A 10,964-nucleotide genomic window follows, 5' to 3' on the forward strand; every position below is an offset into this window, starting at 1 on the left:
ATAAAGTACTCAATTGGTATCTCTTCAAATATTTGTAAAGAGCATTTACATGTATAGCAATTTGAAGGACTCTTCTTAAAAGAAAGTGAATTTTATTTCTACAGAAGTCAAAGACATTCTTTGAAACACTTGAAGCACTGCCTTTGAACTCAGATCTAGAGACAGTAACCTGTGAGGTTCTGTAGGCCTATTGGTCCTAGGAGACCTGCTCTCTAATCTTTTGTTTCTGAACTTACCTTGTGTAGAAATCATGACTCATACCACATTGCTTTATTTTGGAAGTTGCATGTACAGGAACTGGCATCTTGCAAGTTTATATTTTGAAATATAATTTACTGAAGAGAGTGAAAAAAGTGTCACCAAACTGGTGACATGCAGATCATCATTCAGGTTCAAAGTGATTGGCCGCTGAGTTTGCTGGTATTTTGGCATAAATAAGTGAATTTTTATGGAGCATTTTGCTGCATTTTTTAGCAGAACCCAGTTCCAGTTGCTCTCAGAAATCTACACCAACTGCTTTCAAACATTTTATATATATTTCCCTCTTTTTCTGAGGCAGGTCCATGGACTTCTTGTATTACAGGAAGGAATAACCTCTCTTACTTCCCTTGCAGAATGATAACAAAAATTTCTAGGAGAGAATTGTTTTGTCATATGGAAAGAGTTCTTTGTTACATATTCATCATTAATCATCTTCTCTCCTTGTGTGAAATTTCTTGCTAAGCTCAAAGCAAGTATATATTCGAAATATGCCTGTTGCACTGATTTAATTTTTCTGTTTTCTGTAGCAAAGTGTAAGTGTGAAAGATAGGTATCTCACATTTAAACAATTTTATAATTTCTTTTCGTTTTCCTTAGCTTTACAGGCTTTTGTCACTCTCGTGATACAACTAGAAAATTGAAGAACTCATGATGCTCCTATTCTTAAAAAAAACAAGCCAAGCCACTCATGAAAGCTGTGAGGAAAAAATACACTTAAATTCAAATCCAGTCATCACAGGTACAACTAGTGAAACAGATAAAATCCCAAACCCACAAGTATCCAAAGACTTCATTGGAATTTCATGTCTCATTCTTGTCTTTTTTTTTTTCTATTTTTCTGGCATTATGGGTGAAATAATTGACAGTGATAGTGTTCCTGTCAGAGCTGTAACCAGTCTGAAAATCTTTACAGTTATGCTGAGCTCATTGTGATGAAATGTAAAACAAATCTCAGCAACTCTTCTCACAATGGGGAAACATTTCTCACCCAAGCTTTTAGGCAAATATTCTTTCAGTCTTTCCTGAATCTTCATTGCTTAAAAGCCTGTGTCATTTTGAATTCTGCTCTGCAATGTTTCAACGTGTTTTAAAGAGTTTACAATTGAGTTCGGCATTGGGTGAAAATTTGCTTGCATCTGTGGAAGTGTAAAACAAAAGTAACCAACATTTTTTTTTCACCGTTTTCACTGAACTTAGTTGAAAAATACTGTTATTTGCTTAATTGGAAATGGTAATGTAAAATTTAAAAAGATAATCCAAACAAACTAAGCACAAAACTACCATACTGAAATGCTAGTTTGAGGTGTATTGTTAGCTACTCTACTACCATGGAAATAAATGTAGATGCCTTAAATACAAAGATAACTGACTTTCTACCTTATATAGTTTAGTATTCAAATAGATTGTGTTGGCCAGAATCAATTGTTGCAGAAGCCATTTTAGATGACAATAGAAGGAAAATTTGAATTGCATGGCACACATTCAGGATGTCAGCACTTATCTCTGTGTTGGTCCCTGAACATCATGCCACAAAGAGATTGTTTAAAATTTAGAATATCTTCCTTTGTCTTCTCTCCTTTCCTCCTTTCATATCCTCCCCATCACTCAGCACACTGATACATTTACCTGTTCTGTGCCTCTCTTGAAAGAACTTCTTTTTTATTATGCTTCTCACTTGACTCTTTCTCTAGACTTAAATTTGAAATTTGCAAAGCCCCCCTCAATGTGTTTGAATTAAGGATTTATGAGACAAATTAAATACAAATGGAAAAAGTACTTTCAAATTTTTCAAAAAGTCCAATGCCAGCTTGTGCTGCTTCAGAAGTATTTCTTCTGAATGGCTGAACAGGGATTCCTGTGGAACTGCAGATTTACTTTTTATCTGTGACATCAATTTTATAACTTATATTCTTTTCTTTTTCAACTTCTGCTCTCCCATAGGTTTTTTTTTGCCACTTCTCTGAAAAATTAGCCATTTCTCAGTAACTGGTAGTATTACAATCACACCATCTGATTAATATTAAAACCTATCCTGCATATTTCATATTGTCCTAAGCTCCTGAAGCAAAAGGGCTTGGGGACAATAATAGAGGTGTTGGTAGAAAGTTTTCTTTCCATCCTTTTATGTATATAGGGAACCAAATTGCACTGGAGTTCATTAGTGAACCATTAATGTAAATGCTTATGCAATGTAACAGAAGAAAAACCTGCTTCTCATTGAACAGGAAGACTACCAACATCCTAGATAGGACAGCCAAGTATAGAACTATCTACCACCCCTACACGTACATTTGCGAAGAAAATAACAGCATAAAAATGCTCTCTGTGCAATGCTGAAGGCCAGGGTTACTCACAAATCCCTGCTTAGCAGAAGGCCCTCCTCTAGAGGCTCTCATCTATTGGCTGCAGACAGCAAGCTGGCTGCCCCTAACATTCTGTTAGTCTCAAGTGAAAGCATTTAAAGAAGCTGCACACTTTGGTGTACAGATCCAGGCAGACCTCTCACAATGAAGGTATTAGATGACCAGAGGAAAAATGCACATGTCTACATGGCATTGTAAACTGAACAGCAGAAGTTTTTGGCTGTTGTCTAAGAACAGTGCCAGCCATACTTAAAAGAACGACAGTAAGAGGACATTAGCTCTAGAGCATGATTTAATGCAGGAGTTCCAGAAACCTTCCAAAAATCAGATGCTGAATGGGATAGTTGTTTTCATTATTAGAAGAGAGATACATTTATTTCAAAGATATATTTTTGGTGTAAGAAAGAATGAAATCTGGGCAAAGCTGATGGCTATCTTCCTTTAATGGTGCAAAGCACTGAGAAATCAAATATTTTCAACAGTAGTCTGAAAAAAAATGTTCCCCATAAGTCAAAAATAACCAATGAAAGGATATGGTAGTTAGACAATGAGGAATCTGGAGTGAGGGAATGAAGTTTCCTGCAATCTAAATGTCTGATTCTACTGTAGGTCTAAAAGATATAAGATGCCATATAAGATACTTAAGACGAAATGAAATTAAATATTCTACCTAAAGGTCTGCTTTTCCACTAGTGTTCCTCTCTATAGCTATTCATTCTGATGAAAAGGGATTGTAAAATTTTTGATGATATAGGACAGCAGGTGTTAATTGAATAACATTCCATATTTACTGTGCATAGGAAGCACACATTTACTGGCAATTCAGACCAGTTGTTTTTAAGATTTACGTCCAAAACTCAAGACATCATGATGACACTTGTTTTTGTTTTTTCAGGATTTTGTTTCCCTAGTAAAGGCTGTGGACTGGGTTTTCATTCTGCTATAAGAGTGGACAAGAAATTAGGCAACTTTTGTCTTAAAATGATTCACTGCTTTCCTCAGAAGAAGCCAAAACTATCAGGCTCTTTTGACCTGCTTGTCATATTGATTCAATTATCACTTCCTGGGCCATGCTGTGGCTTGATCAATGGAGTTATACAGCTTTGGTTTTCACTCACTTGGCTGGTTGGATGTTTTCAGTGATTTTAGTACAGTGATGAACAAGTCCCCAAGTAAATTGAAGTATTGTCCTAGCTCTCCTAGAAATGTTCTTCAGCACAGAACTATTGCAGTTGTGAAAAAGCTTTGTCCTTTCTTATGGCATCTGGGGATTCCCAAATGCTGACTAAACTGGCAGCTGCCTATGTACAGCAGCTGTATGTAAAATCTTTCAATACCAGCCCAGGAAGAAAACAGACTTTACTGGAACCAAGAATGTCATGGCTTTTATTTGTTTATTCTTACAAATATGGGACCATCCTGTTAGATGGTTCAGTTCAGGTCATGGCTTCAGAAAACAAACCAAACTTCCTAGGTTATATTCAGGCCATGTTTGTACTTCAGGTATTTTGATTTGGTGTTTTTCTATCCCTTGGGTCAGTTTATCTGACCACTTTCAGACAAAATAGCCAATTTAGGCTGCCTCTGTTGGTATGAAGATTATCCCAGATAAGTTGTTTGTCTTCTTTCCTTTGGCTGGGCACAACTGTCTATATTCTATTTATACCTGATCAAGATGAGAAGCAGAAAGGAGCTCTAATTCACTATGTTTGGGTGTTAAGAAGCTGCCATAAATTAGGGCAGCCCTGTGGCTGCCCTAGGTTATGTACAGGCCAGCTTTTAGCAGCAAACTAAAATACCTGCAGTATATACAGTTCACTTTCAGTGATAATTAATATCTTCTGCACCAACTGGATGTAGGTTGAGGAGAGAATCTGGCTCTGTGTACTGTAAATTATAGGAGACAACCGTGGAATAAATTCTGCTCGGTAGCCACAGCACCTGAAGCCCTTTACCTTTTCTGTCCTTGCAGGAATTCAACATGAAAGTCAGGCATCAAAGTCAGTGGGTTGGATTTCCTCACTCTTATGGATCTGATTTTGCAGTTAAATGCTTTTCCTTCATTTTGTTACTTTTTAAAATGAAAATCTCAATTGCTTTTCATTTGTGATCAGTAATCAACTTCTAAATAGCCCACCACACTATATTATTCTGCAGAGGAATTGACATGTGGATCAAGTGTTAATAAGAGATAGAATTAGCAGATGAAAACTCTGGTAGTAACCATGCTGACATGTCCCTGACCAGTTTGTTCCTCTGCCCCTTCCCTATCTTTTAATACACTTGATAAACATAATATGCCAATTTTGCCATATTGTAACTCACTCTTTTCCTCCTCTCCACACCTCCTTTTATATTTTATAGCTGGAACATCTGTTTCCATGCTTCCTGTCTTTTTAGATTGTCTTTTGTGGCTTGACCGTAATGGCAAACTGAAAAGAGGAAAATTCCCAAATCCTGAAACTTGCATGGCTGTGCACTGCATTTAAGAAAGAGTGACACTTGCAGTTTAGGCTGACTCTTTATAAATGTTATGTGAATCTTTTACAACTGTAGCCTTAAATTTCCACTTTGAAATATTCATTGCAATGGATTACTCTGCACCATGTGAAATTCTCTAGAGTAGCCCTTCATGTTTTCAAGTTGTATTTGAATTATTCTACTTTTATTTCCCCATGGTAACAGTTCCTAGATATTCAATAACCTTCAGATGAAATTATTATAGGAAAATTACATAAACTTATACCCTTGATGACTTAAAATCATTGGGATTATTAGAATGAAAAGAAAGGCCGTATGAGAAAACTGGAAAGAGTAGATGATACAGATAAGAGTTTTCTATGTAGTTTAATCTTATCCAGAGATTTCCTTAACAGTTGACATATTTAAAAGAATAAGCCATTCATCATCAGATTTTTTTCTTTTTCTTCCAGTGATATACATTATATATATTTATAAAAGTGGTAATAAGGCCAGTAAAAGCAGACTGCTAAAGTATTTGACTGCATAGTTCCATCCTTGCCTGTCTCATGACTTTCTGAGCTGAAAGAGCAATGAGCCTTGATCTTCCTGCCATGTGCACAAGTTAACAATCATTGAACACCAACTAAAACTTCTAAAATCAGAATAGTCTGAGGGACTTTAAGAAATTTTTCAACTGCTTCATTTTTCAATGTTTCCATTTTTGTCACTTCTTTGCAAATATTATGATAAATGAATCCAGTTTCATTCTGTTTACCAGTACAGTGACTTCTAAGAGAGGATGAAAAAATATTTTAAAAACAAAAGTTTATCCTTTGTTACTGTAAATATTCATGCCTGACTAAGATTAATGTACTCATCCAGGATTGGGGCAGAATCATACTAGGTGATCTATGTACTGAATCATCTCAGATTCAACTCTTTCATGGTGAATATTTGTATAATTATATAAAATACTGACTTGGGTCTGTTTAAACTAATGATGAATCATTTCTAATTCAGTTTGAGGAAGTCAAGCTTGAGTTTTTCAGTTTTATTACTAAGATTTGCTTCCTGAATGGCAGAACTTTCCTCAGGGGAAAAGAAAAGACTAAAATAAACGACACAAGACAGACCAGGGACCTTTGTGTTGATAAGCAAGAATCTGCAATAGGAAATATTTCCTTCCTCATATTCTCACGAACGCATATTGAAAGCCGCCCTAAAATCAAATGGCAATACAAGTCAGGAAGAGACTTCAGGAAGTCTCTTACACAAACTCCTGCTCAGAACTGGACCAGCTCAGAGATCAGACCATGCTGTTCCAGGTCTGTGTCCAGCCTCATATTGAAAACTTCCAGGTGTACAGACAGTACAAATTTTCTAGGCACCCTGTTCCACTGCTCAACTATTTTCATGATCAATCTTTTTTTATCTGTGTTATATCCAGCCTGAAGAGCTCTCTGAAGCCTCTCATCTTGTGCCCGTTGCCTCCCAGCCTCCCACTATGCACAACTGTACATACAGCTGTGAAGAGCCTGACTTACATTCCCAATAGCGTCTCTCCAGGCCCAAGTGGGGGCTTCCAGGAGCTATCTCTTCTCCAAATTGGACAAGGCCAGTTCTGTCAGCCTCTCCTCACAAGGCCAAATCCTGCAGCCTGCAAACATCTTGGTGGCCCTACACTGACCTCATTCCAATTTATCAGCATCTTTCTTGTCGTGAGGATCCCAACAGTTGATGCAATATCTAGATCTAATGATTTGTGCTCTAATGAGTGCTAAGTAAAGGGGCGTACTTACTTCCCTCCATCCGCTGACTCTACTTGTGTTTATATGCTCCTGGATACTGCTGACCTTCTTTGCTGCCAAGTGAGCACATCTGTCTCATGTTCACAGGCTTCCAATATCCCCAGAATTACTTTGCAGCCTGGAAGTCTGCAGTCACTGCTCTTGCTTCATCCAAAAATCCAGCCACATCTACTCAAAGCTGTACATTTTACTTCAGTTCTATGACTTGCATTAATAAACACTAGAGCAGAAGCAAACTTATACACTTAAATTAGAAACAAATTGCTTAGAATGTTGGGCATTGTGATAAATAAAAATGTAGGTCCCTGTGTGGTGTAAATTTATACTTATGGCAGCTAAGCATGAGTTCAAAACATTTAGCATTCCATTGTTAGCTGTAGACGTTAGTGGGATATTGGTTGCATCTTCATCTCTTTCTCTATTAATCTGCTTTAATTAGATACATGCAGGTTTAACATACCTGCACATTTAGTTCTTAAGCTCTCAGTGAATTAGACCTTGTTTTATATTAATCTCTGCTGTAATTGAATTCAGGTAAATATCACAAAGTGGTATGACTTTGCAGACAATAATGCAGTTATATTAACTTTGAATTTGATGCATGTTTTCCCCTCAGTTCGTTTTACTGTTAGAGATAATTCCTTGTCAATATTTTTATGTGTGCTACATAGAAAAGACTTACTATGCACAAATATGTATGTGCACAAATATAGGAGGAACACCTTTCATGAGTCAAGCTATACCATACAACTCCATCTGGAGTTCTGCTTTGTCTCAGATAAAGCTATTACATATACAAGACTGCATGAAAATGTATGTCATGGTTTTGCATTGTGACCTTTGGAGTGATGATACCAGAAATGCTTTCTGAAGTGTTCTCTGCTGTTGTTCAGGATTGATGCATTTAAATATGATTTTATTAGATAGTATTTTATTCTGATACTTACTCTCCTGTTCAGACTTTTTCATTTTTCTGTAAATTATGCTACCTGGAATTCTCCTGCTAGAGACTACAACCTCCTTCTTTTCGTCTACCTGCTTAAATTAGAAGCTTTCTGTTTCATTTTTCTTCCCCAAAATGTAAAATCCTGTAGTTTGTAGCTTTGTTGACAGATTCACTGAGCTGGAGGATGTCCTTGGTGATTGAAGTAATGTTGCAAGTTTTTCATTTTAACAATTATTTTGTAGTTTAGAAAAGTAGAGCACAACTCATACTGTACACCCAGTATCCTTCTCCCAGGGCTCTATTGATTCTTTTGTGGTACCAAACAAAATAAAAACAAAGGGGGATGTTGACTGCTCTAGGCTGAAGATTTTTTTTATTCATCTTTGTATGGAGAAAATTCTGGAGGTTTTTCTTCTTTTATATATTCATCCTTATCTTTGAGAGATTGTTCTACTAACAAATACTTTTTCCTCACTTTTTGAACTTGATTAGGACTTCTCAAGACAGGAATTTTAAAAACTGAGGCTGGGTGTTACATAAAATGGTCAGTATGGCCTTGTATACACCATGCGCTTCTTCCTAGCCAGGACACATTTGAGGGAGAGGAATTGAGGAAAGTGCCCCCAACCAGCATTTCATTCTCCCTTCATCTGCAACAAAATATGTTGGATTTATCATTCAAAATCCATTCTTTTGCAGGTATGTTGTGATGGTTGAAATTGTCCAGCTGAATTGGTGTTGCAGGATATGAAGTTCAAATATTTTCTTAAGGATTGGATTTTAGCCGAACTCTAAACCTAATGTTAAGGAGCTGGCATGACAATTAGAGCTATTTCTTCTGTAGAGACAGTGATTAATTTGCAGTGTTATTGGGGTCGATAATAGTTGCCTGCTTTGATCATCATTTATTGCAACCTCACTGAGATTTGTGGCAGATCTCCCAGTTGATTCTCACTGTGTTTTGCTCAAGCTGCACTTCTGATTTACATAGTCACTCTCAGAAAGCGATAAATACACTGATGATCCACAAAGGAAGAAGGAGCTAGTAGGAAACTTCTAACACAGTAGCTCTATTTCTCCAGCATTCAAGAGAGTTACCTGCTTCGGAATAAGCAAAGGCTTGCAGAAAACCTTTTGTTAGCTTGCTGTGAGCCGTCAGAGAGAACTGATTGTTTCTCAGGCCAGCCTACAATTACTGATCCCTCTGGCTTATCTCCAGTACTATTTAGAAAGACTTGTTCAGGCAAGAAGAGTACCCAATGTAATTTACAGCCCAATCTGGCTATCCAGACAGATCTTTGATCTCCTGAGTAACACAGAGAAAAGCCTGTCCCCTTCATTCAGTCTAACTTCTTTTCTGCAGAGGCAACTTTTCTTGGGAGCCCTGTCAGACTCTGTCTAAAAATTTTTATGTCTTCTCCAGCTGGATTACCAAAACACTTGCCATTGATAAAACAGTCCTTCCACCAAGGCCAGAAGAACCACAGTGAGCCTCTAAAAGGAGAGGTCCTGAAAAATCGCATATCCTGTCAGCCATCTGATTGCTCTTAGCTATAACAGCAGGTACTGTGGGCAGCTGTCAATGTTTATGATTTTCATTCTGATGTCATCCAAAACACATCCTACTGTGTGTCCACACCCCCATAAAGTCAGGCCTGAAGGACTTTTTTCCCACTTTGGCATTGTTCTAGTACCATCAGAATTTCCCACTGAGTCCTTGTCTCAAAGCATTTACTTATGCTCCAAAAGCAGAATATTTGTCTGCGTTCAATATAGATAAATAGTTTATCTTGGGTTGACATTTTGAGAATTCCACTTGACTAATTTTTTTTTAATAATTATTTTATACTCTGACAGCACTGTCAAAGCTCTACTGCTTGTGCATTGTAATGCATGAAGAACTGGAAGTCTGGCAATAAGCCTCCATCATCATGGTAATGTAGAGAAACCATTTATCCCCACAACCACATAGGATTAATACTGTGAATGTTTCACTTCTTGCATTTAAGTAAACAGAAGAAAAGTCTACAAAATTACGTGGCCAGGCAAACAAAGAAGTTATTTATTGTATTTGTTCATGCTGATTTCATTAATTTTTAATGTGCATACTCCATTAACTCTACCAAACTAGAAACCTAGTGTCCAAGAAGAATACAAATAAATGTGATTAGTTAAGTGGACTTGTATTTAAATTAAAAAGTTACCATGAGAAAATACAGTTTCTTTCTGTTCTTTCAGTTCTGTCACCTGGTAGAAAACCAAATTGCACCGTTGATATCGTTCACTAAACTAGGGAAAAAAGCAGGCAATGGGAGCTTGATGTTTAGCAATTTCACCAAAATAAACAGTGAGCACAGAGTCAAGAGATTTGCAAGGCCAAGAAAATATCCAGAAAATACCAGAGGATGAGCTTTACCGAAGAGGAGAGAATGAAATTCTTGTATCTCAGCACAGCACCAAGCAATCATTCTGTTATTTGGCCAGATCAAGACTGAGCGTGTTGCACCCCATCTGAATCAGCAAGAAATATCCCACAATCTCTTGCTGTGCACTTTGGATGCTTTGAGGTGAACCACCTTGCCTGAAGACACTGAAAAAAATGACTGGAGCACTTGGTGTGCTTAAAACATTTTTTAAGCCTTATGAAGTATATATAGCTTCTAATTTGCCTTGGAGTTTATTTAAGGCTTTCTAGAAATAACATTGCAAAATATCAGTGTAGGATTTTTAATTACACACATAGCAAACAGCATTATTATTACCATCATCACCATCATCAGGTGCCTGAAGCCCATGTGTATTTAGACAGATTTAATTACGAAAAGGAAGAGCTACTTATTAACAGAAACCAAAAAAAAAAAAAAAAAAAAAAAAAAAAAAAAAAAAAAAAAAAAAAAAATTAAACCCTTCCAATACTTCTCCCTTTTTCACAAAGGTAAGGCAAATCCTTACTGGCTCCAAACCTTCTTTTTGTCATGTTCTTTGTAACTTTACCACTCTTTTCAGGAGAGATTTTTATAGTAGATGCCTCTTCCCTCTTTCTTTAGATTTCTAACCCGTCAGTTCAACTGTATGGGATCTTGGTGATGGGGAATGTTCTGTGAAATATAGGGCTTTTTTAAA

At 36.8% G+C, this 10,964-nt stretch overlaps 1 long non-coding RNA gene across 1 annotated transcript in view; it reads left to right on the top strand.

The window, feature by feature from the left end:
• LOC116444574 overlaps positions 1–10,611 on the top strand; it is a 64,609-nt gene extending 53,998 nt beyond the window's left edge. Inside the window, exons 4-5 of the long non-coding RNA XR_004240387.1 lie at positions 9,265–9,404; positions 9,699–10,611. This is a non-coding gene — a long non-coding RNA (uncharacterized LOC116444574). The remainder of the gene's footprint in view (positions 1–9,264; positions 9,405–9,698) is intronic.
• The last annotated feature ends 353 nt before the right edge of the window (positions 10,612–10,964 follow it).

Source organism: Corvus moneduloides, chromosome 1, assembly GCF_009650955.1.
Source record: "Corvus moneduloides isolate bCorMon1 chromosome 1, bCorMon1.pri, whole genome shotgun sequence".
NCBI classification, from domain to species: Eukaryota; Metazoa; Chordata; class Aves; order Passeriformes; family Corvidae; genus Corvus; species Corvus moneduloides.